The sequence below is a fragment of the Equus caballus genome, chromosome 18, assembly GCF_041296265.1.
Source record: "Equus caballus isolate H_3958 breed thoroughbred chromosome 18, TB-T2T, whole genome shotgun sequence".
NCBI classification, from domain to species: Eukaryota; Metazoa; Chordata; class Mammalia; order Perissodactyla; family Equidae; genus Equus; species Equus caballus.
The window spans coordinates 65,687,059-65,714,758 of NC_091701.1; the positions used below are offsets into that span (position 1 = coordinate 65,687,059).

Below are 27,700 nucleotides of genomic sequence, written 5' to 3' on the forward strand. Positions count from 1 at the left end.
CGTAACTATTGACAGGGGCATTAGTCCATGTGCCACCTTTAGCAACTAACATCCCCACTGAAACACGTTATCCTTTCGGTGATTGCTGGAGTATGCTGTGAATCTTGCCTCAAGATTTGAATGTAATATGTTGCTGGTATTACACAAGAATTACGTAGGTTAAATATCCATTTATGTAAACACTAAACACCAATTCTTGTTCTATGAAGTTGGGTAAAAGGAGGAGGTTTTAGATAAAAGCAAAGCCTTGAATTGGTTTTCCAGCAATATCTGAAACAAGCAAGCGGAACATCAGGATACTTAAAAGTGAAAATGAGGAGTTATGATGCTTTTTAAAAAGAAATTTATTTTGGAAATAATTATAGAGTCACAAGAGTTGCAAAAATAGAATTCCCATGGACCCATCCCCTGGCTTCTCCAGTGGTAACATCTTACATGACTATAGTATTTTATCTTATATCAGTAAATAAGCTAAATCAATAGTTGCCTAAATATGAACCAATTTGGCAAATATTGAAAATTAATACCTTTTTCTCAGTAGTAGGTGAAACTTTCTCATACACCAAAAAGGCATGTATTACAATCTACCTCAAAAAGAAAACTTGTTCACATTTCATCTTAAAAAAATCAATTAATGCAGAATGCATTCAAAATGAAACTGTCACATGCCAAGGAAACAAAGGCTCTGCAAATGCGTAATTCTAATTATCAGAATCTGTTTATGCATTTTTCTGTTGACAAGCATTAAAGTTGCTTCTATTTGTTGTTTATTTTGAATAACGCTGCTGTGAACATTTGTGTATGAGCTTTTCTGTGGACATATGTTTTCACTTCTCTTGAGTATATTCCTCAGAGTAGGATTACTGGGTCATATGGTAACTCTGTGTTTAATATTTTGAGGCCCTGCCAAACTGTTTCCCAAAGTGACTACACCATTTTACAATCCCACTAACGATGTTTAAGGCTTCCAATTTCTCCTCATGGTTGTCAACACTCCACAGTGAGTATTTGATAAATCTTGTTTCTTTTAGCCATGCTAGAGGATGTGTAGTGCTATCTCTTTGTGGCTTTGATTTGCAGTTCTCTGATGGCCAATGATATTGAGCATCTTTTCAAGTGTTTGCTGGTCATCTGTACATCTTCTTTGGAGAAGTGTCTATTCAGATCCTTTGCTGACTTTTTAATTCAGCTTTTTTTTTTATTGTTGAGTTGTCCTCTTATCAGATGTATGATTTGTAAATATTTCCTGCCATTCTGTAGTTTTCTTTTAACTTTCTGATGTTGTCCTTTGAAGCACAAAAGTTTTTAGTAGAGATTTTTCTTTTATTGCTTTTGCTTTTGGTATCATCTCTAAGAAACCATTGCCTAAATCAAAGCCATGGAAATTTACTCCTATGTTTTCTCCTAAGAGTTTTTATAGTTTTAGCTGTTACATTAAGGTCTGTAATCCATTTTGAGTAACATTTTGTATGTATTATGATGTAAGGATCCAATTTCATTCTTTTGCATGTGGATAGCCAGTTGTATCAGCACCATTTGTTGAAAAAACTGTTCTTTTCCCATTTATTTGTCTTGGCACTCTTGCAGAGAATCAATTGACTATAAATGAAGGATTGATGTCACGACTCTCAGTTCTTAGCACCCTGTCTTAATTACTCCAGCTTTGTAAGTAAATTTTGAAATTGGGAAATGTGAGTCTTCCAACTTTTTTCTTCTTCTTCAAGATTGTTTTGGCTATTCTGGGTTCCTCGTACTTCTATATGTATTTTGGCATCAGCTTGTCAAAGATAGAATTTTGATAGGGATTGCATTAAATCTGTACATCAATTTGGTGGGTACTGCCATTTTAACTATATGTCTTCCAATCCATGAGCATGGGTTTTCTTTCCGTTAGTCCGATCTTCTTTAATTTATTTCAGTAAAGTTTTGTAGTTTTCATTGTACATATCTTGCACTTCTTTTGTTGTTAATGCTATCTTTTTGATGTTATTGTGAATAGAATTGTTTTCTTAATTTCATTTTCAAATTTCTCATTGACAATGTATAGAAGTAGAATTGATTTTTATATATTTATCTTACTGAACTTGTTTATTACTTCTCAAAGGTTTTTTTGTTGTTTCCACTGGATTTTCTATGTATATAAGATCTGATAATCTGTGAGTAGAGATAGTTACAGTTCTTCCTTTCTGCATTACTCTGCTCAGGCCGCTATATCAAAATGCTACAGATTGGGTGTCTTAAACAACAGACATTTAATTATTTTTTGCAGTTTTAGAGGCTGGGAAATCCAAAATCAAGGTGCCGGCAGATTTGATGTCTGGAGAGGGCCCATTTCCTGGCTTGTGTGTGGCCACCTTCTCCCTGTATCTTCACATGGTGGAGAGAGATCTGATCTCTTCTTATAAAGACACTAGTCTCATGGGGGCCCCACCCTCATGACCTCATCTAAACCTCATTACCTCCCAGAGGCCCCACCTCCTAATACCATCACATGGGGGTTTAGGGCTTCAACATATGAATTTTAGGGGGACACAAACATTTAGTCCATCGCACTTTCCAATCTGAGTGCCTTTTATTTCTTTTTCTTAACTAATTTTGAAAATTTAATTTTTACAGTACAATACGTGTAATAATATTTCATTGTAATAGGTTTCTAAAAGTCACAATTATATTCATTTGGGCATCTACTTTAGTCCGTATTTTCAGTACAATGGATGAGCCTGGAAAACAAACTGTCCTTATTTTGTCAATATAGTTGTCAGCAAATAATTATTGAATGCAACATTATTTCTAGGAATGTACTAGACATCGTGGAGGCTATAAAAAGTGGCTCTGTCCATAAACTTAATTTCATAGAGGATCCAAGTTTCAACATGCTTGGAATACCTCCAAAAAAAAAATGTAATACTAAATACAAATTCAATAGATATTAGGAAAACTAAACTGTTACTACACACTGAGGGTAATAACGAGACTGTGGAAATGCCAGAACACAACCTCATTCTTTTAAGAAATGAATGGGATTTGACAATGAAGGTGAATAAGGGGAAAGTTATTGTATATAGAGGCTGGCATGAGTAAGGTCAGAGTATAGGGAAAATTTTTGGTAAGTTCTATTTATTTTATTTTGTTTTAAAAGTTATTTTATTGAGGTCATATTGGTTTATAACATTGTGTAAATTTCAGGTGTACATCATGTCTCAGATTCTGTATAGACTGCATCGTGTTCACCATCGAAAGTCTAGTTTCCATCTCTTACCATACATTTGTGCCCCTTTAACCCCTTTGCCCTCCCTTGACTCCCTTCTCCCAATAACCATCAATTTATCCTCCTTATATGTGTGTTCGTTTATCTTCTCCTTATGAGTGAAATCATACAATATTTGTCTTTCTCTGTCTGACTTATTTCACTTAGCATAATACCCTCAAGGTCCAACAGTGTTGTTGCAAATGGCACAATTTCATCTTTTTTTATGGTTGAGTAATATTCCATTGTATGTATATATACCACATCTTCTTTATCTATTCATCTGTTGATGGGCTCTTGAGTTGCTTCCAAGTCTTGGGTATGGTGAATAATACTGCAGTGAACATAGGGGTGCATTTATCTTTTTGAATTAGTGTTTTTCTGGTCTTTGGGTAAATACCCAGAAATAGAATAGCTGGATCATATGGTATTTCTATTTTTAATTTTATGAGAAATCTCCATACTGTTTTCCATAGTGGTTGCACCAGTTTGCATTCCCACCAGCAGTGTACGAAGGTTCCTGATAAGTTCTATTTAATTCTAAAAAATAAATAATGCAGAGGATGGAATATAGTTTGAGGAAGACTGAAAGAAGACTAATAAGATGTATTTTGTAGTAAGACAGATATAATGTGAAAAGGGTAATTTTATTAAGAATAGAAAAGAAAGGTGGTGAAGAGAGAACTTCTGAGGGACAAAAAATAAGACTTGGTAAAAGATTGATTATGGAAGAATGAAGGGGAGGGAATGGTAAAAATTACTGATATTGCCAGCTAAAAATATGAGAAAAGGTCCTATGACTTGCTCAAGGTCCTAATGCCATGCATGGCAGAGCTAGGACTTTAAACACAAACCTTCTGACCCCAAACCCTGTGTTCTCTATACATTGTTGCATTTCAGGAGTAACTAAGGATGGTCGGGGCTTTACTACATCCCCCAAATTTCCAATAGAATATCATTTATCCAATATTTTTTACCGACATGCACCTTACAGCAGAGAAGCGTGAGCTCTTACTTCACAAATTCTAGAGGTTATAGCCACAGATGCTCATGATAGGTAGGAGAAAAGAAAAGACCAAACATTTATATTAAAAATTTGCATGAATGTGTTCTAATCTGTAATATGCAACTGGTGATTTTTGTTAGCATCATGTGGATCTGTCCCACCAATTTGGACTTCCAAGTATAATCATACTGCAAGAGCAAAGCGTACCTGATATAGTCATATCACGCTCCCCTTCAGTCATTTAATGTGAGAATTCCTGTACATACTTCATGTGTTTATTTCCTCATTTATTCAACAAATATTTACTTCATGTCTACCGCATTCCAAACTCCATGTGGAGAAATTAAGGCTTTGGGAAAAGAAGGTAGCTTGCTTCTCCTAACTAAATTTTTCTTAAATGTACCCACCCTTTCAGTTGGGGTAGCATTGTATCCTTACTGACCAGGGATAATCTGCATTTGTACCAGTTGTCCTGTTACCCTATCTTGTTAGCTCTCTTCTCACTATCAGAAGTGTCCCAATTTGGATGGTAAATTACATGCCACTCTACACATAATACATTCAAATTCATGTTTCAGTAAAATTTCAATTTGAATGCATATCTTCAATCTTCAGCATCACTGTTGAGGACCTGAAATAGGAAAATGTTAAGTATGTGAATGCCAAAGTTCTACAGTAGTTATAGATTGAACTTCCAAGAAAACAATCCAAAGTAGAGGTGAAGAAGTTTGGTAATTAACAAAACAAGAAAACACTGGCATATATTTCTACTTTTAATAAAACCAGTTAAATAAACATTTTTTTCCCTTTCTATTGATTGCTATGGTTTTGGCAGAAACATGAGACGAGAGTTACTTTTGTGTGCAGAGATTTATAAGCTACTAACCTGGCAAAACCCATGAGGTGATAAATGAGTAGGAGTACAGCATCAAATTAACGTTCTTTGTTTACTGGGTAGAAATGCTTTACTAGATCCTTTACATGAATTATTTTAGTAAAGACTTGATAGGCATTAGAAAAACTGCAATTCGTAGTAGGAAATACTAAATAAAAAATGAAAGCCAACATTTACCAGGCACTCGCTATATGCCAGGCACCGATCTAAGCGCTTTACTCATGCTAACTCATTTATCCACACAACAAGCCATGATGATATTATTTTAACCTTACAAATGAAGAAAATGAGACACAGAGAGATTGGTTAACTTGCAAGGTCACTCAACTGGCATTTAAACCAGATAATCCAGATCCATAGGCTAAACTTTTTTTTTTGCTGAGGAAGATTTGCCCTGAGCTAACATCTCTGCTGGCCTTCCTCTATTTTGTATGTGGGTCACTGCCTCACCGTGGCTGCTGAGGAGTACTGTAGGTCCGCACCCAGCAACTGAGCCTAGACCACCAAAGTGGAGTACAAAGAACTTAACCACTAGGTCATGGGGCTATGCCCCCATAGGCCACACTTTTAGACATTGCCGGATACTGTCTTCTCATGTGTTCTTGGGTGCCCATTTATGTGTAATAATCATGATACTATCATACATTTTTAGAACATTTTGTGGTCAACAAAGTCCTTGTCTGTATATTCTGTCATATTCTCTCTGTGTCTCTCTCTCTCTCACACACACACACATGCATGCACAGACCCTGTGAAGCAGGGCACATGAGGGTATCCCCATTTTACAGATAGGATATATTTATATCGTTTGTCCAAAGTTGTCCAGTTAAGAAGCAGTGGAACAGAGGTTGGCTCGAGCTTATTTCTTCAGTCTATGAGCACCTCACTGATCGATGCTGAGATCACAAGAGCACATCTTGAAATCATTATCACATTGGACACTACGAAGAATCCTTATTGGCAATGTAAAAACGGAGACCAGCATGTTCATCAGCCTTTTACCTTTAGATATTTTCCCATACTAAGGTGACTCTATAAACTTTTCTTTTTCAATTATTTTATTGAAATCATAAAGATTTATAACATTGTGTAATTTCAGGTGTACATTATTATTTATCAGTTCCTGTATAGACTGCGTCTTGCTCACCACCAGTTGACTAATTTTTATCTGTGACCATACATATGTGCACCCTTTCCCCTTTCACCCATCCCACAGTCCCCTTCCTCTCTGGTAACCACTAATCTGTTCTCTTTATCCATGTGTTTGTTTATCTTCCACATATGAGTGAAATCATGCAGTATTAGTCTTTCTCTGTCTGGCTTATTTAGCTTAGATCATACCCTCAAGGTCCATCCATGTTGTTGCAAATGGAATGATTTTGTCTTTTTTTTTTTATGGCTGAGTGGTATTCCATTGTGTGTGTGTGTGTGTGTGTGTGTGTATGCCACATCTTTATCTACTTATCCATAGCAGGGCACTTGGGTTGCTTCCACATCTTGGCTATTGTGAATAATGCTGTAGTGAACATAGGGGTGCATAAATCTCTTTGGATTGCTGATTTCAAGATCTTTGGATAAATACCAAGTGGTGGGATAGCTGGATCATATGGTATTTGTATTTTTAATTTTTTGAGAAATTGCCATTCTGTTTTTTGTAGTGGCTGCACCAGTTTGCATTCCCACCAGTAGTGTAAGTGGCTTCCCTTTTCTCCACATCCTCTCTGACATTTGTTATTTTTTCTCTTATCAATTATAGCCATTCTGACAGGTGTAAGGTGATATCTCATTGTATGTAGTTTTGATTTGCATTTCCCTGATGATCAGTGATGCTGAACATTGTTTTCATGTGCCTGTTGGCCGTCTGTATATCTTCTTTGGAGAAATGTCTGTTTATATCCTCTGTCCATTTTTTTTTCTTTATTGTGGTCATAATAGCTTATAACATAGTGAGATTTCAGTTGTACATTATTATTTGTCATACACCAAATAAGTATGCCCCTTCGCCCCTTGTGCCTACCCTCCACCCTCCTTCCTCTGGTAATTACTAATTTGTTCTCTTTGTCTGTAAGTTTGTTTATATTCCACATATGAGTGAAATCATATGGTGTGTGTCTTTCTCTGTCTGGTTTATTTTGCTTAACATGATGCCCTCAACGTCCAGCTGTGTGGTTGCAAACAGGACGATTTTGTCTTTTTTATGACTGAGTAGTATTCCATTGTATATATATACCACATCTTCTTTATCCATTCATCAGTCAATGGGCACTTGGGTTGCTTCCCCGTCTTGGCTATTGTGAATAATGCTGCAGTGAACATAGGGGTGCATAAGTCTCTTTGAATTGTTGATTTCAAGTTCTTTGGATAAATACCCAGTAGTGAGATAGCTGGGTCATATGGTATTTCTATTTTTAAGTTTTTGAGGAATCTCCATACTGTTTTCCATAGTGGCTGCACCAGTTTGCATTCCCACCAACAGTGGTTAAGGGTTCCCTTGTCTCCACATCCTCTCCAACATTTGTTGTTTTTTTGTCTTGGTGATTATAGCCATTCTAATGGGTGTAAGATGATATCTAAGTCTAGTTTTGACTTGCATTTCCATGATGATTAGTGATTTTGAGCATCTTTTCATGTTCCTGTTGGCCATCTGTATATCATCTTTGGAAAAATGTTTGTTCCTATCTTCTGCCCACTTTTTGATTGGATTGTTTTTTTGTAGTTCATTTGTGTAGTTCTTTATATATTATGGAGATTAACCCCTTTATTGGATATATGATTTGCAAATATTTTCTCCCAGTTGGTGGCTTGTCTTTTCATTTTGTTTGTGGTTTCCTTTACCTTGCTTTTTAGTCTGATGTAGTCCCATTTGTTAATTTTTTCTTTTGTTTCCCTTGCCTGAGTAGACATGGTATTCGAAAAGATGCTGCTACGACCTATGTCAAAGAGTGTACTGCCTGTGTTTTCTCCTAGGAATTTTGTGGTTTCAGGTTTTACACTCAAGTCTTTGATCCATTTTGAGTTAATTTTTGTGTATGGTGCAAGATAATGGTCTACTTTCATTCTTTTGCATGTGGCTGTCCAGTTTTCCCAACACCCTTCATTGAAGAGACTTTCCTTTTTCCATAGTATGTTCTTGGCTCCTTTGTTGAATATTAACTGTCCATAGATGTGTGGTTTTATTTCTGGGCTTTCAGTTCTGTTCCATTGATCTGTGTGTATGTTTTTGTACCAGTACCATACTGTTTTGATTACTATAGGATTGTAGTATATTTTGAGGTCCAGGATTGTGATGCCTCCAGCTTTGTTCTTTTTTCTTAACTTTGGCTATTCGGGATCTTTTGTTGTTCCATGTAAATTTTAGGATTCTTTGTTCTATGTTTGTGAAGACTGTCATTGGGATTCTGATTGGGATTGCATTACATCTGTAGATTGCTTTAGGCAATATGGACATTTTAACTATGTTTATTCTTCCAATCCATGAGCATGCAATGTCTTTCCATTTCTTTATATCTTCTATTTATTTCAATAATGTCTTATAGTTTTCAGTGTGTAGGTCTTTCCCCTCTTTGGTTAAATTTATTCCTAGATATTTTATTCTTTTTGTTGTGATTATAAATGGGATTGTATTCTTGAATTAATTCTCTTTCTACTAGTTCGTTATTAGAGTATAGAACTGCAACTGATTTTTCTAAGTTGATTTTGTACCCTGCAACTTTGCTGTAGTTGTATTTCTAATAGTTTTCTGATGGATTCTTTAGGGTTTTCAATATATAGAATCATATCATCTGTAAATAGTGAGAGTTTCATTTCATCCTTTCCAATTTGTATCCTTTTATTTCTTTTTCTTGCCTAATTGCTCTGGCCCAAACCTCCTGTACTTTGTTGAATAGATGTGGTGAGAGTGGGCATGCTTGTCTTGTTCCTGTTCTCAGAAGGATGGCTTATTGTTTTTCCCCATTAAGTATGATGTTGGCTATGAGCTTGTCATAATTGGCCTTTACTGTGTTGAGGTATTTTCTTTCTATACCCATTTTATTGAGAGTTTTATCATAAATGGATGTTGGCTGTTGTCAAATGCTTTCTCTGCATCTATTGAGATGATCGTGTGATTTTTTCCCCCTCATTTTGTTAATGTGGTGTATCAAGTGTGGCTCTGTAAACTTTTATACTGATATAATGAACCCATCAAAAATAGGCTGATAGTTTGCTGTAATTTCCCATCCGTGAAATGGTGGTCATATTAGTACTTACTCATATACTTGTCAGAAATAAAGTAACTAATGCATTTGTAAAGCATGAAAAACCATGTCTGGCACTCTATTGTTATCTCATGTTATTAATAATGATTAAGTTTTAAAAAATGTGGGCAGGTTGTATGAAGTCATCCTCATTACTGGAAGTAGCTCCCAGTGCACAGGTGCCACTGATGTCTGGAAAACAGCATAATGTTTTTGTGCTAATTATGAAAAGACATTGTCGATGACTAACACATATTTGTGGAAAGACCTCTATGCAGTGAAAACTTGGAAGAAATACAAAATGTATTTTAGGAAGTTCATTTCCTCAATGAGTTCGTACTTTTCCATCTATTAAAAATACATTATTTTCGGCAGGGCCTGCAAGGGAGGGCAGCTGGTAATGGGGAGTTGATGTTTAATTGAGTATAGAGTTTCAATTTTGCAAGATGAAAAGAGTTCTGGAGATTGTTGCACAACGATGTGAGTGTACTTATCACTACTAAATTGTGCACTTAAAAATGGGTAAGATGGTAAATTTTATGTTATGTATTTTTTATTGCAATTAAAAACAAAGAAAAAATACATTATTTTAGTCTTAAGAAATCTTACTCTGATATTTCATTCAAGCACAAATTTGTGGAAGTTAAAAAGGATACACAGGAATGAATATCACGCGACGTTATCAAAGAAGAAAATTGCCTATAATAAAGGAGCCTTGACACAGAGTCCTTTCTACCGCCTTCCACCCCAAAAGACTAAATAAAAAATTGATGTAAAAGGCCGATGAACAAAAATAAAATAGGCAACTACTTCATCCAAAAAAACCCCCACAAAGAATAGAAAGAGAACAATTAAAAAATTCAATTGTGAAAGATCCTTTCCATTCTGTAAAACTGAGAAAATGCCAAACTTGTGTTAAAATAGGTCTTAGTTTTATATTTTTATTTACACAGATGAAAAATATTTTCCCTTTCTTTTCCTTTTCTTTCTTTTCTTTTTCTTTTTCGCCCTCCCTCCATCCTTTCCTTCCTTGTCAAAATACCCAAACTTGATTTTGCAAAAGATGCCTTATGCTTTGTTTTTTGTTTGATTCTCTCAAGCTAGTCAGCTAACCGATGAGATTTCTCTTGTCACAAAAAGCAGGAACAACTCTTCGACTTTGGGCAATGTATTAGTAAAATATTAACATGGTGCGTTGTTGAAGCAGGGCAAGGTAAGTGAATTAGGGTATTCCCCAAGGATTTTTTTCTATGACTCTTATACTTTAGTGTAATATTGTTATTACTATACTTGACAGTTTATTTGCATGTACTTATTTATCTATGTTAAACTAAGTGAAATATTTTTAAAGTCTTTCAACTCATGTTACTAATTTGTGTGTGTTTGTGGGTGTGTATTTAGGCCACTCACAAATTCACATCATCTTATACACTGAGGAAGCAGTAAATGCCAGGTAGCAATTCTTAGCATGCTGGGGTCATAGGGCCTTTTGACATTATGATTAAAATATGCATATACACACCTAATATCGCATATAATTTTAGGCAATCTGGGGACTTCTTGGATCTCTATGGCCTGTGAACCACTTAGACACCAAGAGTCTCCTCACACTGTGAGAGAATACAAAACAGAATGAAGACCTCGTCAGGGATTCAGAAGAATAATTTTCTAGGCCAAGTAAGAGCAATATGTTGCTTTCAGAGGTGAAATTTTTAAAAACCTGCCTTTAGAATTCATTTAACTACTGTTATGGTCTTAGCACATATATCTGTAGCATTTTAAAAACTATTAAAATGTTATTTAAAAAGAATATTTTTCCGGGGCTGGCCCGGTGGCCGAGTGGTTAAGTTCGCGCGCTCCGCTGCAGCGGCCCAGTGTTTCGTTGGTTCGAATCCTGGGCGCAGACATAGCACTGCTCATCAAACCACGCTGAGGCAGCGTCCCACATGCCACAACTAGAAGGACCCACAACAAAGAATATACAACTATGTACTGGGGGGCTTTGGGGAGAAAAAGAAAAAATAAAATCTTTAAAAAAAAAAAAGAATATTTTTCTGTTTTAGTTTGTGGAAACATTCTGATAATAGACCTATTTTTAAACATATAGATGTTAAAGTAATAATTTTAATTAAGTGACAATATTAGTTCATGTAGAAATATTCAAATATATGTAAACAATAAACCACTTCAAAAAAGTTAAAATAACTTTTAAAGAAAAGGCATTGTCACAGAGAATTTCAAAATGATGTTTGCGAAACGACTTAGCCATAATCACAAAGTCTTCAGAAATTTGTTCTTAGCTTATAAGTAAAATCTTTGCTAAACCTTTCTATTAAATAGTAACAGGAAATTTTCATTTTCCATTTAAAATAAGATGAATACAGTAAAATTACTTTACTAAATATGTATACATCAATGAATCTTGGTCTCTTCAGTTTTGTATGTTGACACCATTAACTTACATTCATGAATGTAAACTTATGCATCACTGCTACACTGTATGATTTAAATAGAATTTCTGACTCTTTAACCAGGCTTTAGGTTATGGACTGTATGGTTCTGAATATGGAGAAAACCCTTTTTCATTTTATCAAAATTCAAAGGCTTCTTTGGAGCCTTTACTTTGGTAAATTTTATTCTTCGGGATCTTCCTCTTGGTACGCAGGTGATGAAGCCCACCCAGTAAGATCAGCTGAGAAGATGAATTAATGTTATAGGTTCTAGATTAGAGACAGGCATTTGATCACTGTGTATCCTGGGATCTATTTAGGGGATCATCTTGGTGGCAGATCACACTCCTGGGTTGTTTTAGATAGGCTAGTGCTCTGAAGAAACAAACAAAAGAACAAACAGACTTGGCACCAAGAAGTATTGCATTCTGTATATTTTTTCCTTTTATAGATGTGGCTTAGGATAAATATTTCTTCGTGATGATGATAACATTGTACAAATTGTGGTAAAGGGAAAAGAAAAGAAATAGAAATATCTGAGGAAGACAGCTATGTTATTAAAGCTAGAGAGAAGAAACTAAAAAAAAATTTAGTATTAATAATCTAGATTTTTAAAAATTATTCAGATAAAGATTGAATAACTCCTTACTTGTTATAGTTCTGACAGAGTTGCTTCTTACAGAAAGAAGATGACAAATATAATAAAATTCGGAGTTGAAAACTAAGCCATCACCAAATTTGCCTGATTGAGAAATTATTTTCCACTGAATACTAAATTTGGTGTTACTGAATATTAGTTAATAGTTTTTGAGGTGATTGAAAAAAGGATAGAAATGATATGTGTATCTTCAACATTAATCATAGAATCCTAAAAAACAAATCATTTTGGGAGAAAAGCCATAAAATCACAAATAAATAAAAAGGATGTGTATATATGCTCCATGATTGTTTTTCCAATATTTTCTTAAAAATTATGATTAGAATAAAATATCAATTTTTTAGGAGACATATTTAATGACGTCAGAATAGAATTTGTACATTATAAAATTTAAGACTGCCTAATTCTTGCATAGTGTTTTATATGAAGAGAGTTAAAGAAAAATAAGCTTATTTAAAATACCAGTTGCGTTTGAGACTATCCTTTGTAATATTCATTAGTTTAACTAAAAGCACAAACATTGGGCATCCATTTCTAATCAGAAATCAGTAAGTAAGTGACACATTTAAAAAATAATGCAATAGTTAGCATCTTATATAGTGGTTAATAAAGTCAACGGTTAACACTTGAGCATTTTGTGTAGTGGTTCGTGAAGTCAACTGTGTTCTTTTGTCTTCTGTATTCTTTTTATTTTGAGAAGAGAGCCAAAAATTCCTTTTGAGTTTTAAAAAAATGGCTACGTTGTTATAAGACTGCTATAAAGAAGTATTAGAAGACTTATCAATTATAATTTTCTTCATAGTCAAATTTAGTATTTTAAGTTGGATTTGGATGACAAAGAAATATATAAAATCATCAGATATATATTTCAAAATACCTGGGAACTGATATGCTACCACTCTGCTCTCACTTCTTTATCTATTTTTTAACATTAATTTATTAATTCAACAGTTATGTATTGAGTTACAATTATATGCCAGGCATTGTATCAAATGTTGGAGATCCAGCGGTGAGCAAAACAGATGTAGTCAGTGATAATTAATTAGGCTCCAGAGTGATACATGCTATGAAGGAGAAATGAATGGTGCTATGATTATGTTTAACAGTCCTAAAATGAGAGTAAAAACACTGACATAAGCTATTATCTACTAACTCAAATTATCTGTCTAACTAAATCAAACTTTTGGAATGCTTTTCTCCTCTCCAAGGTTAAAAATGCATTTCCTGTTGTCATGTTTGCTTCATGCTTCTCCAACCTGCAAAATCAAAGCCTTTAACGGGGTTGTGATCAAATTCATCTCATGGAAATAGTTGTGTCGTTGCATTGTTTGATAAAAGTGGTGGCTTAACAGTTAGTTATAGATATAAGAACAGGATGAATTAAAAAATGATGTCCATTTACTATTAACTTTAGCTTTCCTGAAGAGAAGAGAGGTGACAGGCCTAAAATCGTTGATTGTTCTTTTTCCTTATAATTTTGGAAGGAAAAGACTCCGGTTTTTCACATGACATTAACAATACTATAGGACTTAGAAAAGAGAACTCAATTTGAGATGTTACTTATACGTTGGTAAACTGTAGGAATTGTGCAAGGTGGTGTATCAGAGTCATCACAGAGAGGAAAGGATAAGTAAGTAAACAGACTAGGAAAAAGGTTGGAGGCTACCTAAATGTACAGGCTTTCAGTGTTTATTTTGTGATTGCTCCATATTTTATGACTGTAGTTCCTTTAAAAATACCTTGATTATCAAGACTGGTTGACATTTTGTAATGAGAATGTGAACTCCTGGGTGTCAGAGAATTGTGTTTCCCCATTGGCAATATGCTCTGCCGCTTCTTGATCTCCAATTCTCTTTGATTGACATCCTGTGCTTAATGCCCCACTGGTTCACCTTCCTGATTTTACCTAGTTCATTCTGATTCTCTGGTTATGATCTTATAAACACTGTCACTCATGACTAAAAAGAATGTATTCTGGCCAAAATAGTCTTCACTTTTACTCTGAACTACCAGTAATTTTCATGCAGAAAGATCTTCAATAGCAATCCAAAAAGTCTTTACCGACTTATCATAGCTTTTCAAGAATCCTGGCTGAGCACAATAGACAATTCCAGGTTTTCTTTTAACGCTAATTTTCAAGCAATGAGAATTTTCTCTACCAGCTGAAAACTGCTAGAAGCATTCCAAGGTTTTCATCGCTTTTTCTGGCACCAAATCCTGGATGTGTCAAATCGCGGAAAGTCCTTTGGCAGTAAGAGCTGCTTCCACCTGTGAAACCTTTATTCTTATTTCCTAAGAGGAAGATAGACTTAATTGTTCATGTTGACCAAGGCAGTGAGAGCCTTTTGTTCTTTGGTCAGGTCAGGGTGTGCACAGTGTTAGATCCCTGGGCCCTTGACATTGCCCTCGTCTGATGAAATGCTGGAGGAGGAGATGAAGTGGAAACCAATTGGCTGCTGTTTTTGGAAGGATAGGAGGGCGTGACATGCTTACTTTAATGCAGGGCAATAAAACACAAACTGCCTTCTAGAAATTTTGTTGTGGAAGTTGGTACTTCATTTTATTATCGATTATCAAAATTGAGAAGTAAATAGGTCAAATAACAGTCTTGGTTTTAATATATCATGAGTAGTTTAGTTACCATACAATGGAAAGCTTTTCTTGTTCAGCACAATCATGGAGTAAAGCTCCTCTTTTATGGTGGCATAAACCTGAAAATTATTTTTCCCAAAAAATGAGCAATTTAAAGCTCTTTGCCTTTCTAAAATGTCACTGCGTTGCGTAATATTGAGCAGATGACAGTTACAGATATCTTAACCATTAGGTATTAATTGCCAAATATTATATGCAGCATTCAAAATATGTTCTGCTCTGTAAATTTATTTGATAGGATGTAGGTGTCTTCATTTATGTCAAGCATTCTTTCATTTATGCGCCTATCATGTCCCAGGAATCTTTCTACCTAGTCATTTTCAAAAACCACAGATGCCCACACCTGACCTCACACTATTTAAATTAGAAATGCATAGCACCCAGCATTCCTACATTTTAAAACTTCTTAGAGTATTTCTAACATACAACTGGATTTGAAAACCATGTTTTTTAATAGTAAAGAGGAAAGATAAGACCTCATTTCTCCTTATAGTGAAAGAGACAAACGAATGAAAATTTAACCTACTGCTAAGCGCTAGAAAGGAAAATAAAACAGGGTAAGAGAAGAGGCCATGGCAACATGTGGAATTGTTATATAACAGTGCTCCAGATAGGAAAACCTCTGGGATGGGGAGACTTGTGAGCAGAAAGTTGAAGGATGGAAGGGTGCTTGAGGTAGGTGAATATGTAGGAAAAGGGCTCATGTAAAGACCCCAAGTCGGGAATGATGCTGCCTTGTTTGAGACAGAACAAGAAGACTTATGTGGCTGGAATGGAGGAGCAGGGAGGGACTGAGTGGAAGGATGAGGAGGTGGAAAGAGAGAGAGAGAGAGAGAGCGCCGGTGTGCATGGGACAGCTCACGCAGAGCCTGTAGGTCTGTAAATGTGAGCAGAAGGCAGCAAGCGATTTGATCTTGTTTGCGTTTTGAAAAGATCATTGTGACTTTATCATTAATATCATTACAGAAAGAAAGTATGGAGGATATCCTGGGACATTACACATTTGATGTTTGTTACGATTTGTCAAGTGTTCACACCTAAAACAAATCTAGGTAATTCTTTTTTGCAAGTTAATTGTATGAGAAGAAAAACATATTGGGGCAAATTGACACTTATCCATACAGCTTTTAATGATCTGGGTTAGAAAGCAACTTGATACTCGCTATGCCTTTGATGTATATGGTGATAATTATCCTGCTCCAATGGGGAGGAGGCACATTTCTTTTAGGAAAATATGTATGTCATTTATGTCCAATAAAATTTTTTCTTTTTCTTTTTTTTTGAGGAAGATTACCCCTGAGCTAACTACTGCCAATCCTCCTCTTTTTGCTGAGGAGGACTGGCCCTGAGCTAACATCTGTGCCCATCTTTCTCTACTTTATATGTGGGACACCTACCACAGCATGGCTTTTGCCAAGCGCTGCCATGTTCGCACCCAGGATCTGAACTGGTGAACCCTGGGCCGCTCAGAAGTGGAACATGCGAACTTAACCGCTGCGCCACCAGGCCGGCCCTAAAATTTCTTCTTAATTCGAAGAGACTTTGAACAAAACCTAGTTTTCATGATGATTGCTTGTCTTTCCAAATTTAATTCTATTTCATTCTTAATGACAAAAGGTTCTTTATAAATACTGATATATATTGTCAGCTCAATTTTAAAAAATAAAAATTATTTCATAGCTTCTTTATGAACCTGATTTCATATACTCTTGAGTACTTGCATGTCAGATCTTTCTGCATTTCAGTCAAGAGTTAGGTTGTAATTATTGATTTATTTTCTGGAAGTAAAATTTTTAATCATGAAACCATCTCTAATCTCTTCATTTTTCTGGGACCATTATGAATAAAACTCTGGAGATACTCCATGAAAAAGTGTTTTCTTGGTGACATAAAATAAGGAATCATGTTATGATATACTTTTGGCCTCACAGGACATTTGGTTCTATCCAAAATGTCCGTGGAGACATTTGGTCCACTCCAAAAGTTGATATTTGGTTCTGTCTGAAACGTCCACTGAGACATTTGGTCCATGCCGAGAAGATCCTGGGTATTTGGTCCTGCCCAAAATGTCCATGGAGACATTGGGTCCATGATTTGTTAAATAATACAAACATTTAACTTTTTAAAAATTTTATTTGTTATTTTTATTGTAATTGATGATGAATTTTGGATTTCCTCTTTATTCTTGTTCTTCCTTGTCATGAAGTTTGGCGGTTAAGTTGATGAACATTTGCTCTCAAGGATATATATTGGTCTGATTATTGGCTTTATATTTGTTATATCTGTTAACAGTTTTGGTTATACGAATTTGATTTTGTTGATATTGTCATGAAGTTGTATTTGACTGTGACTACCAAGAACCCGAGTGATAACTTGTTCATTGCTTTGCTGTTTGTCTTTTAACCCTCCAATAAATCTCCAAATTGAAAGATTATGCACTACCTTTATCACTTTTTGAAATTTGCTGTGCCAGCCTTGCACTGCATTGTTCGTCCTGTGCTTGCCATTCACTACTAGTGTATAAACATTCCAAGTTCCTGGGGGAACTCTTGGAGCTTCTGGTCTTCTTCTGACTCTTTCATGCCTTCCAAGGACATACACTCTCTCAACATAATCCATTAGATTATCTAAATTTGCTTCTTCATTCTTAACATACTCAAAAGTTTCATTTACATCTTCCATAGTCACAAATGGAAGCCAAACAACATGGATGCACATTTATGAGTGTTACTTTCCGTTGTCATATACTTGTGTGTTAGACCCAAAGAAGACATTCTTTCTTTTCCTTTTTTTCTTTTTTTGAGAAAGATTAGCCCTGCGCTACCTACCATCTGCCGCCAATCCTCCTCTTTTTGCTGGGAAAGACTGGCCCTGAGCTAACATCCGTGCCCATCTTCCTCTACTTTATGTGTGGGACGCCTACCACAGCATGGCTTGCCAAGCGGTGCCATGTCCACACCTGGGATCTGAACCGGTGAACCCTGGGCCCCCAAAGCGGAATGTGCAAACTTAACCGCTGTGCCACAGGGCTGGCCCCAAAAAGAAGATATTTTTCACTGCAGTCTGAAAAGTGAAACAAGCATTCTTTTACTTGTGCATCTGGTAAGAGTCGTCAAATCACATTCATCTTTGCAACCTTGAAATTCATCATGCACAATAAAAGGTTAATGTCAAGATTTCTTTCCTGTGCAAATACAAGTACTTTCTCTCATATATATCTGTAAGTGTCTTTTTGCCTTTTCATTGTTAGTGCATAAATTAATGGCATAGTATAACCCAGTACTGCGTGGTATACAGTAAATAACTGAGTGAACTGTGTTAGTGCAATCTTGAAGCTGCCATCACTGAATAACGTGGTACTGGCATTTTAAATATCGAATATTGTCATAGTTGTGTAACTAAGAATTCTCTTGTCATCTTGAGCACTGGAATCATGCATAAGAAATGGTTCTCCACATCTGGTCACTTTATACTCCTCTGGAATGTTAATTCCACGCAATGAATTTGGGTTTGGAGGTTGATGTCTGTTTTGCATTCTATTTATGTGCCTCTTTAATGAGTGTCTGTCTAGTAGCATTAATAGGACCTCTTCATTGTGAGTATCACGGAGAGTTCCTTGAAGTACCTGGAATGGTGTTGCATTTGGTTCTTCTGCTTGTTGTTTTAACCTGTTCAGGGCTTTTCTTACTTCCCTTTCAACACTAATGTGGTGCCGATGCTTTCCTGTCCTGTCTTGAATGACTATAATTTTACCTAAATGCTGACTACTTGTACATCAGGCATTGCGGATTCTCCTCTCGTCACAGCGCCAGTACCTTTTATTCCTCTCCCTGTTAAAGGAATGGGAATAGTAATAAAAAACATTATAGTGTAGCACTAGTTTTTTTGTGTGTGTGAGTCTACCATTTCTGCCATATTCCTCTGAGAATTTTCAAATCAAGATGTCATATTGCCAAGCAACAGAAGAAGGGTAATTTTTTTTTTCTTTTGGAGGTGTCTCACTGATGGTCACTGGTTTACTGGTAGGGGAAACCTTACTAATGTCTTATGGGTTCCACACTTGGTTAAGCAGGCCTGGATCAGCTAGTAGTTAGGCACCAGCCGGGGGTGCACGCTGATTGGCAGGTAAGAGTGGGAGTCACACCCGCTAAAACCCTTCCAAATAGTGGCAGATGCTTCTTGCGGTTTCCCACGATTGTACCTTAATAGGACATCGATTCAAGGGAAACATTGCCCATTAACCCTGGGCAATGGGATAGTTGTAGGGGCGTTAATTAGCTGCCCTCATATCGGCTCATATCCCCTCATAGAGGCTATTATAACCGACTGCGATGTGGTAGGAAAGCCACACGTGTTCTCACTCCTGATGAACAAGTGAAATGCTATGTAAAGTGTTTACATCAATGTGTTCATAGTCAGTTTTACATAATAGCTTGACCAAACTCCTCCTTTCAAACTCCACTCTATTGAACCACCCAACCACATCCAACTAAATGCCCAGTGACTATTAACTCACCATGCCTCATAAGATCCCGTCTTCGACTTGTCCTCTGCGTATCTCTAACTGTAGGACTCTTTCTCCGTGTGCATAGTTAATATAAATCCTGCTCTTCTGCAGGATTTGAACCCCAAATCATCTACCTAACCCCATGGGCCATTACCAGCTGGGCTACTGAGGCAAGAAGGGTTGTTATTGGCAATACAGCCACAACACAGGTATTGGACTAATAAAAAATGGTAGTATTTTTTATGTACTAATCTTGTAAACCAAAAGTATAAATAAATGTTATGGGCTATTTGAACCTGGGGACGTTTTCTACATGTGGATGTTTTTGGCAGGACCAAATATCGAGGACCATTTGGCCTGGAGCAGATATGCTCATGGTCATTTTTGACAGGACCAAATATCAAGGACCTTTTGGAGTGGATCAAATGTCTCCGTGGATGTTTTGAACAGGACCGAGTGTCCACTAATCTACTTTTGTGAACTTCAAAATACACAATAATATATTAAAAACATGAGAAATACCATAGTGAAAACGTTGTTTACATTTATTTATCCAAATAAATGTTTTCCAAATCTGTCTGACTATGGAACCCTTTTGAGAGTGTGTGTGTATGTATGTATGTGCACAACACCTCTTGTATTTCGTAGAATTAACATTTCTCAGAATTCATTTTGAGACACATTGTTCTAAGGTATAACTGACTTTTATTTCTGCAAGTGGTATTATTGAGAATGCCTTATTCACCTGTACATGTTTATAAAAAAAACAAAACAGTCGAAGACTTATGATTCTTTCTGACACTGAGCAGATGGGAAGTTTATTCCCTTATTAGTGCCTGCAGGACTTGACAAGTAAACCTAATAGTTTGTTCCTTGTTCTTCTAAAGCCTTAAATTTAAATTCATAGATGACTCCAGGCCTTTTCACAAAAGGAGTAGCTATAGTCTTCCTAGCCATTTGTCAAAATAATGGTTGTGTTTCTTTCACAAGCCTCTGAACATTAAGGAGCATGGATCCCTTCTCTCCATTTCTTCCTCTATTATCTGATTTAGAAGGCTGATAGGTAATACTGGCCAAGAGAGTAGAACATTCTTTGTTTCTTTTAGCATGCAGAGTGGCTTTTTCCACAAAATATCTAACAATTGAAGCATGTGGAGAACTGTCACCAATTAACCAGTTAAAAGGGATGGAATACAGAAAAGGAAACTGATGCTCTGTCAGAGGTGGGTTCTGTCTAATTAAAATAAACACAGATTGTAAAGACAGGTAGACGATACAGCTGTCTAAGTGATTTGAAAGCCTTCCTCACTCTTAATTTCCCAGGAGCTGTAGAAATATTAAATTTTGAAAAATGATCCGCTTCCCGATTCTCAATATCTTTTCTGTTAACATCATTGCCTATTTTTCTTCTAGAAAACATTATTTTTGTCAGTTATATTTGTACGAATTCAGAATTATAGGATCTAATTGCCTTTGGTATGTTCAAGGGTTCATTTTTCTACCTTTGAACATTTATAGTATGTGCCTGTGTGCGACATTTTTAGTCTATAGAAGGTACTTGGTGCACCTGTGGATTCATAAATGCTTTGCAGTAACTTTGTGGTCACTCAGGAAATTGAATCCAGTAGACAGGAATTTTTGAAAGCAATGGATATGCATCAAGTAGTGGTTGACTAGAGATGGGTTTAGGGTGTTTGCAAGGACTGAATTATGGAGGAGTATAAAATTTATACTGTAAATTCCAAGAAAGTATGGAAGGATGGTTAATAGGTGGGTGGCAGAATCAAGATTTGCATTTCTGAGCTATTGCTGCCAGGGCGAGGACTGGGAGACACAGTGGGTAAGGAGAGTTAGTCCAGTTTTCAAGGCAAAAGGTTATCAGTGTCTGGCAGTGGGAATGGACAAGATGGAATAGATTCTAGAGCTCTTTTGAAAGTAGAGTGGATAAGATGTCATGGCAGGATATAAGGAGTTGAGTAAAAGGAACAAATGTGATGTAACTTGAAGAGCTGGCAACATTTTCCTAGGTGAGAAATTTGGAAGCAGAGCATCTGTGGCATTTCTGAATATAAGGGCTTATTTAGACATGTCTAATTTGTGACACCTTTGGGAACTGACCAGTGGCGGTGGTCTCGCTAGTCGTACTTCATATGCTTGTGTAATGTTGAATTTTATAGATTGCATTCTATTAAACATATCAAATCTAATACTGCAGTTTTTCAAAAGATATATTAAAAATCTTCAGTTTACATGAAGTGGGCTAAATGTGTGCTATGGCTGTTTTCTCATCTGTCTTATTTAGAACTAGCCAAACTCCCTTTGTATTGCTCAGGAGAATTATTTACTGTAGTTAAATAAATAAATACTTTTTGTTTCCTATCCTGTTTCCTATCACAGTGCTCAAGTAATAGGATGTCCCTTTGCTGTTCAGTGCTTACAAATCCCAGGGAAAGCCCTGTTGGCTTTCTGTGTGGGCGTTCGCCGTTCTTTGTTATGTGGAGGGAAAGTGCCCAGTGAGACCCCTTCCTGATCCCCAGGATTGCTTACTGGTCCAGAGATGTCTGTGGAGAGAGTTCACAGTGCAAAGTGAAGATTTTACATTCCAAGCAGCATATTCAGAGCACCAGGTTCATGGTGCTTAGGCCCTCAGCATCTTTATCTGTGTTGTAATGAAGCCCAACTAATTTGGATTGTTCTATCTCCAGGAAGTGCAAAAAAGAGCTCACGTATTTTTATTTGTTGTAGTAACAAGCAGACAATGATTTTACCTTGATGTGTAGTTAGATTTTAGTTTATATATGCAGATAAATAGAACATAAATTCCTTCAGGACAGAGAATCTGTCTTGTTCATTATTGTATCACTCCTGTCTGGACATATCCCTGACACACAATAAAAATTGGTTAAATGAGTGAATTTTAGTTCCTGGAACAATGGTTTTGGTTTTTCTCTTATCTTAGTATTAGTCTCTGTCTGTGTGAACTGGCCGGGGTGGGTAGAGGAGAGGGCGGTGCAGTGGCAGTTGCCTCAGTTGTAGGGCTGCCAGTCGAGTTCCAGTGGGTGGACAGAAGCCTAGTGTCCAAGGTTACCTTAGACTGCCTCCAGGCACTTTTGAGGAAATAGATTAGCTCCAGGAGTCCAGGATGAAGCAACAGGGAGCTTTAGCTTGTGGGTATGGCACAGCCGTGGAGAATCAGATAGCATTTAATAGGTAGACACCCGGGGCTTGCACAGGTGTTCTTTTTGAGGTCTGGGTCAGCCCATGCTAGGGAGTGGGATTTATTTATCAAGTTTCAGGTCTGGAGGGAAAGTGTGACAAAAGTACAGTATGATTCCAGGAACTCAGACACAGACACCAAGGTAGAAATGGTTACATACGAGGACCACAGGAGAAATGCGCAACTAGGAACGAGTGTCTACACCCTCTTACCAGAATGAGAAGAGGCTGCGACTCAGAGTGGTCAGCACTGGCCTTCAGCCAGTAAAAAGAGTGACCAGCATCACGGAATGAGAAATGGAAAAGCCTAGATGCTCTCTTCCCTAATGTGCTGGGGCTCTAGGCTGGGTGGCTGGGGATCTAATGTGAAGCCTGGAAATAAGGATGCGGTGATGCTCTGTGGGCGCACTTGTCACCAGCAGTCCCCCGCCTCCAATCTCTTCCCCCACGGCAGCTTTTTTTTTTCGTGCTCTTTACATCCTTTCTACGTCCTATCCTTTCCTCTTCTCTCTTTCAACCTTCTCTTTCTCTTTTTCTCATCCTCCTTCCTTCCTCCCACCTGCAGAGTATGATTTTGTAAGTCTGATAAAAATTCTGTACCTAATATTTATAACATAGGAAAATAAAATCTAATATATAAGTAAGAATAATGTAGGACAAATGTCTGGGCTTTCTTGGTGTTGAGGGGTCATAAAATTGAAAATAATGTATTTTTTCTGCTATATTGATATAGTCTATGAATACATTTAAGTTAGCCTTGAGTTACAAAAAAGTGTAAAGTGTTTTAAGCACAACAGAGAAAATACAGAAGCCATAGATAAATTATGTTTGCTTTATTGTTCTTGTGAAGAAAGAGAAAATCATAGCAGAGGTTTGTGTGTTTGCTTTTATTTTTGAATGAGCTGTAGAAGAACAGATGTCTACAAATGAGCATATTTTCTTTTTTGGAGACTATACTTTTTTCAGTGACTTGAGATGCATAACACATTTTTGTGGCCTTTTGTTTTTTCCTTTTCATTGGAATAGTATAATTCTTTGAGAGTGTATTAATTTGATGGAGTGGCAAAAATTAATTTTACAGTGTTGCATATGATGAATTTGTGTTTGTTTGTGGTTTTAAGACTGATTCCTTGGGTGGATGTTAAGGAGACCAGACAGAAGAGATGATGTTAGGTTTCTCTTCTACAAGGAAGAAGACTCGCTGAGGTTACCTCAATAAGGTTAAGCTTAGGGATGAAGACAGGAATCCTAAGCAAGTGGCCAGGCTTTAAGGGAACCCTGGGAAAAGGGACTAAGATTCAGAAGTGGGGAGTGAGCAGTGCAGCTCCTCTGAACCAATTCCCTCTCTGCCCCCTAGTGACAAAGTTGATTCTCTGCCATTGGAATGACGTAGCTCCCTTCTGTCTGCTTTTCCTGCTGCTAACCAACATTCTGTCTATTCTAAATGTTTCTCTACCTTCTTCTGACTCAGTTTCTGATCACCCATAATTGTTATTCTTCATGACGTCTACTGCCTCATAACGTCTGTAACGCATCTTCTCCCTATGTGTCTTTTCTTCTGCTCCATTTACAAATAGTCTGATTCTCCTCCATGTCATAGTTCAGAATCTGGAACATGTTCTTGACCCAGGTAATCCACTGTTTCTTTGTTTAGGTGGAGCTGTTGCACTAGGTCACCTCTTGAGCCTTAGATAATCAAGTCTTAGCTTGGATGCTCACTTTAGTCTCCTCAGAGCAGAAGGGTTATGCTGAGTGCCTCAAGGTAGATTATTCTTCCAGCAGGAGGATGAAGGCAGGACCCTCACAGGTGGAATTGATAGGCATGGTGGACATTTTTGGAGCAAGAGATGGCTAGTCTGAGTATAGTGAGAAATTACTTAGGCACAAGGAGCGGTGGTTGGAGGACCCACAGCACCTTCCCAGTGACCTGCTTGTGGTTGGCCTTCCATGTATTTTTTCCTTGATGAAGCAATCAATTAATGAGAAGTAACTGTTTCTCGGTTATTTTTCTAGGCTTTTCTTGAATCTCACTGCATATGTTAATTGTCAGCTCCCTCATTTAATTCACAAATTTTCCTTCCAATTTAATTTTCATTAACTACTTCATGAGTTATTTCAATCCAAAGGTGGGGCTTAAAAATACTTTAACAACTTCTACAGGGAGTTAAACTTACTTAATAACGGTGACATCTGTAAGTCGGTAAGACTCTTTCAGTTGTCAAAAGTGATAAAGATTGCATCTCAGAGTGTTGTCTCCATCTTGAATACAATACTTCTCTGCAAAGTCCCTGAGCAAGTACTCAAAGACTACACAGGTAACATTGGCAAAAAGCAGAGGTAGGGTTTTTAAAATGTGAGATGAGGTTGTCCTTCAATCTGTCAAATGTGGTGCTACTTCTGTTTAACTAACTGTGTGTGTGTTGTTGTTTTGTTTGATTTTTGCCAGGTGGAACTTGATGACCTATTGATAAGATTTTTCTCCTTTCTAGCGCTCTTTGCCTCCCCTGCTAAATCCTTCCCAAATATCTATTGAGCATTTACTATGTACCAGATACAAAGAAAGTGATGCCATTTCTGTCTAATTCAGACATTACAGTGAGCCTGTGATTGCTCTGCTTATAATTCAGCTGGCAAGATGCAAGTAGGTTGAATAGTATGGTTTCCTTGATTAGGCAGCAATTTTCATTGGTGTACAAGTATCTGATATATTCTTTCAGACTTCACACTGTGTCTGTTTTCTTATGTAGTCGGTTTTCTTGGCAGGTACTAATTGAAAAAAAAAACCTCATCATTATTTCATTTGACAATAAGGAATTCACAGCTTAGAATAGCTTTCTCACAAGAGCATGCTTTAGCCACAATGGCTGAGGGTTTTCTTTTCCAGTATTATCCATAAACACAGTTCACCCCCAAAAATGTGAAATAAAATGATAAATAGTACACAAGATTTTAGCATGCCAACTAAAGTGTTAGCCTCCAGTTGTGAAAAGGAAATTAAAAGAGTCGGAATTCCTGAGTTGTGCTCTTAGCTCTGTTGCTTTTAACTCATCTCTCAGTATTGATTCTCTTTTTGGTAAAAGGAGGAAAACACAGCCCTACATATGGGACAAGGTTGTTTTGAAAATAAAATGTCATTATACGGGGAAAACATTTTAAAAAGTTAGAAAATCTTACAGATTCATCACCATCAGCAGCTGACTTAGTTTGAATAGATTACTATTTAGAAATTAAGAATTAAGTTAGATGCAGGTGCTTAATAGGATGACATCTGTTTTAGCATTAATAAAAGCAAGCTGTCATTTGTTTGCATGTCTGCCTCCTCAACTAGATTCGAAGCTCCGTTTCTTTATCTGTGGCCCCAGTGCACAGCACTGAGCAGGTGCTCTGGCTAACATGAGGACTTTCCTCTTACTAATAGATTCAGAGCGTTATGAGGACTGGTCTTTGATCATTTTCTTCTTTGAACTTGGAAATTGGATATACTTGGTCTTACGTGATCTTCTATTTTCTCTCGCTCAGTGTTGAATTCTTATGAAATGTCTTCAAAAGTTTACACGCAAGTGTGGACTCTGACATCACTTGCTGGAAAAAGGAAATTTGGTTGTAAATTTTACCTTTTCAGCACAAGTCATAACTTCTCCTGGAATGCATCCTTTTTGGCTGGTAACGTGATCTCATATTTGTATAGTACCTTTCACTTTTGAAGTGCTTTCCTATATAACTCCTTTGAAAATACCCCGGGAGAGAGAAGAATAGGTTTTGTTAGCATCATGTGGCAAGTGCTCTGTAGGTCACTTTGACCTAACTCACATATAAAATATTTAATTATCAAATGAAATTAGACTTGATCTAATTATGATGGCATTCCCACACTTTTCATTATTCTGATAAGTCTGTGAACAAAGAAAAGGCTTGCTAAACCATGTCGTTGGATTTTGGCATCTTGGAGATTAGGCTCAAATGAGATGATTACAGTCTTGTTTGCTCCCAGATAGGAGCTATCTTCATATATCACAGCGTAACTGAAGAATAACTGAAAAAGTTAGCGATATTTTTCATGTTTTGTCAAGATAGAAATGACTCCCTTCTGATGAGGAAAATGTGTAACAGAGAAGGCTGAAGAGAAAGATGTTCATAGCTTGGGTAAATATAATGCTTGTTCATTATAAGTATTTTAAATATTCATTTTATAGCATAGACTCTATCCTGTGGGATTGGGGGAAGGAATGATTCAAATATATATTTGTAATCCATGATTTCTTTCTTCAGTGATTATAGTTTACTGAATTCTGTTTGACATGAGGCTAAGGTCTAAAAGAGAGGGCGAGAAATGGAGAAGAAAATTCCAGAGAAGAATCAGGTGCCTTTGTGGAGCAATGCATATTGAGATAACATATTATATTTGAGTCTATTTAAGAAAACAGAGAAATGGTCATAATTTTTTTTCCAAGTGAACGATGAAGAAAATGAGCTTCAGTAAGCTAAACTTTTATTTCTCTACAGCTGATACTTGGGGAGAAATTTTTTGGTGCCTTATAGGATTTTGTACACCCAGTTTTCAAAATGAAATTGTGAAATTGTAGACCTAAGTATCTGATATATTCTTAAGTCTTTTATAAAATAAAGTTGAGTTTATTTTTCCAGTTCTCTAAACACTGATAATTTAAGTTTTTAGTTTTGATAAGCTATTCAGATACCACATAGTAGATAATCAAATCCTTATCAGACAGTGGAAAGCTATGAAAGGTCCAGGTGTCAAAGCAAACAATTGCTCTAGAAACTTGTATGACCAGTTAGTAAGGCACAAAAGATTTACTTACCTATTACCTTTGTG

At 36.6% G+C, this 27,700-nt stretch overlaps 1 protein-coding gene across 14 annotated transcripts in view; it reads left to right on the forward strand.

Annotated features, from left to right (window-relative positions):
• Window positions 1-27,700, forward strand: part of GULP1 (GULP PTB domain containing engulfment adaptor 1) — a 271,776-nt gene that overhangs the window by 53,595 nt on the left and 190,481 nt on the right. The window contains exon 1 of one of the 14 annotated variants that reach the window (XM_070242051.1): window positions 26,946-27,009. The exons of the other annotated variants lie outside the window; for them this stretch is intronic. The gene's annotated coding sequence lies outside the window, so the exon portion shown is untranslated. Of the gene's footprint in view, window positions 1-26,945; window positions 27,010-27,700 lie in introns of those variants that run through there. 14 annotated transcript variants of the gene reach the window in all.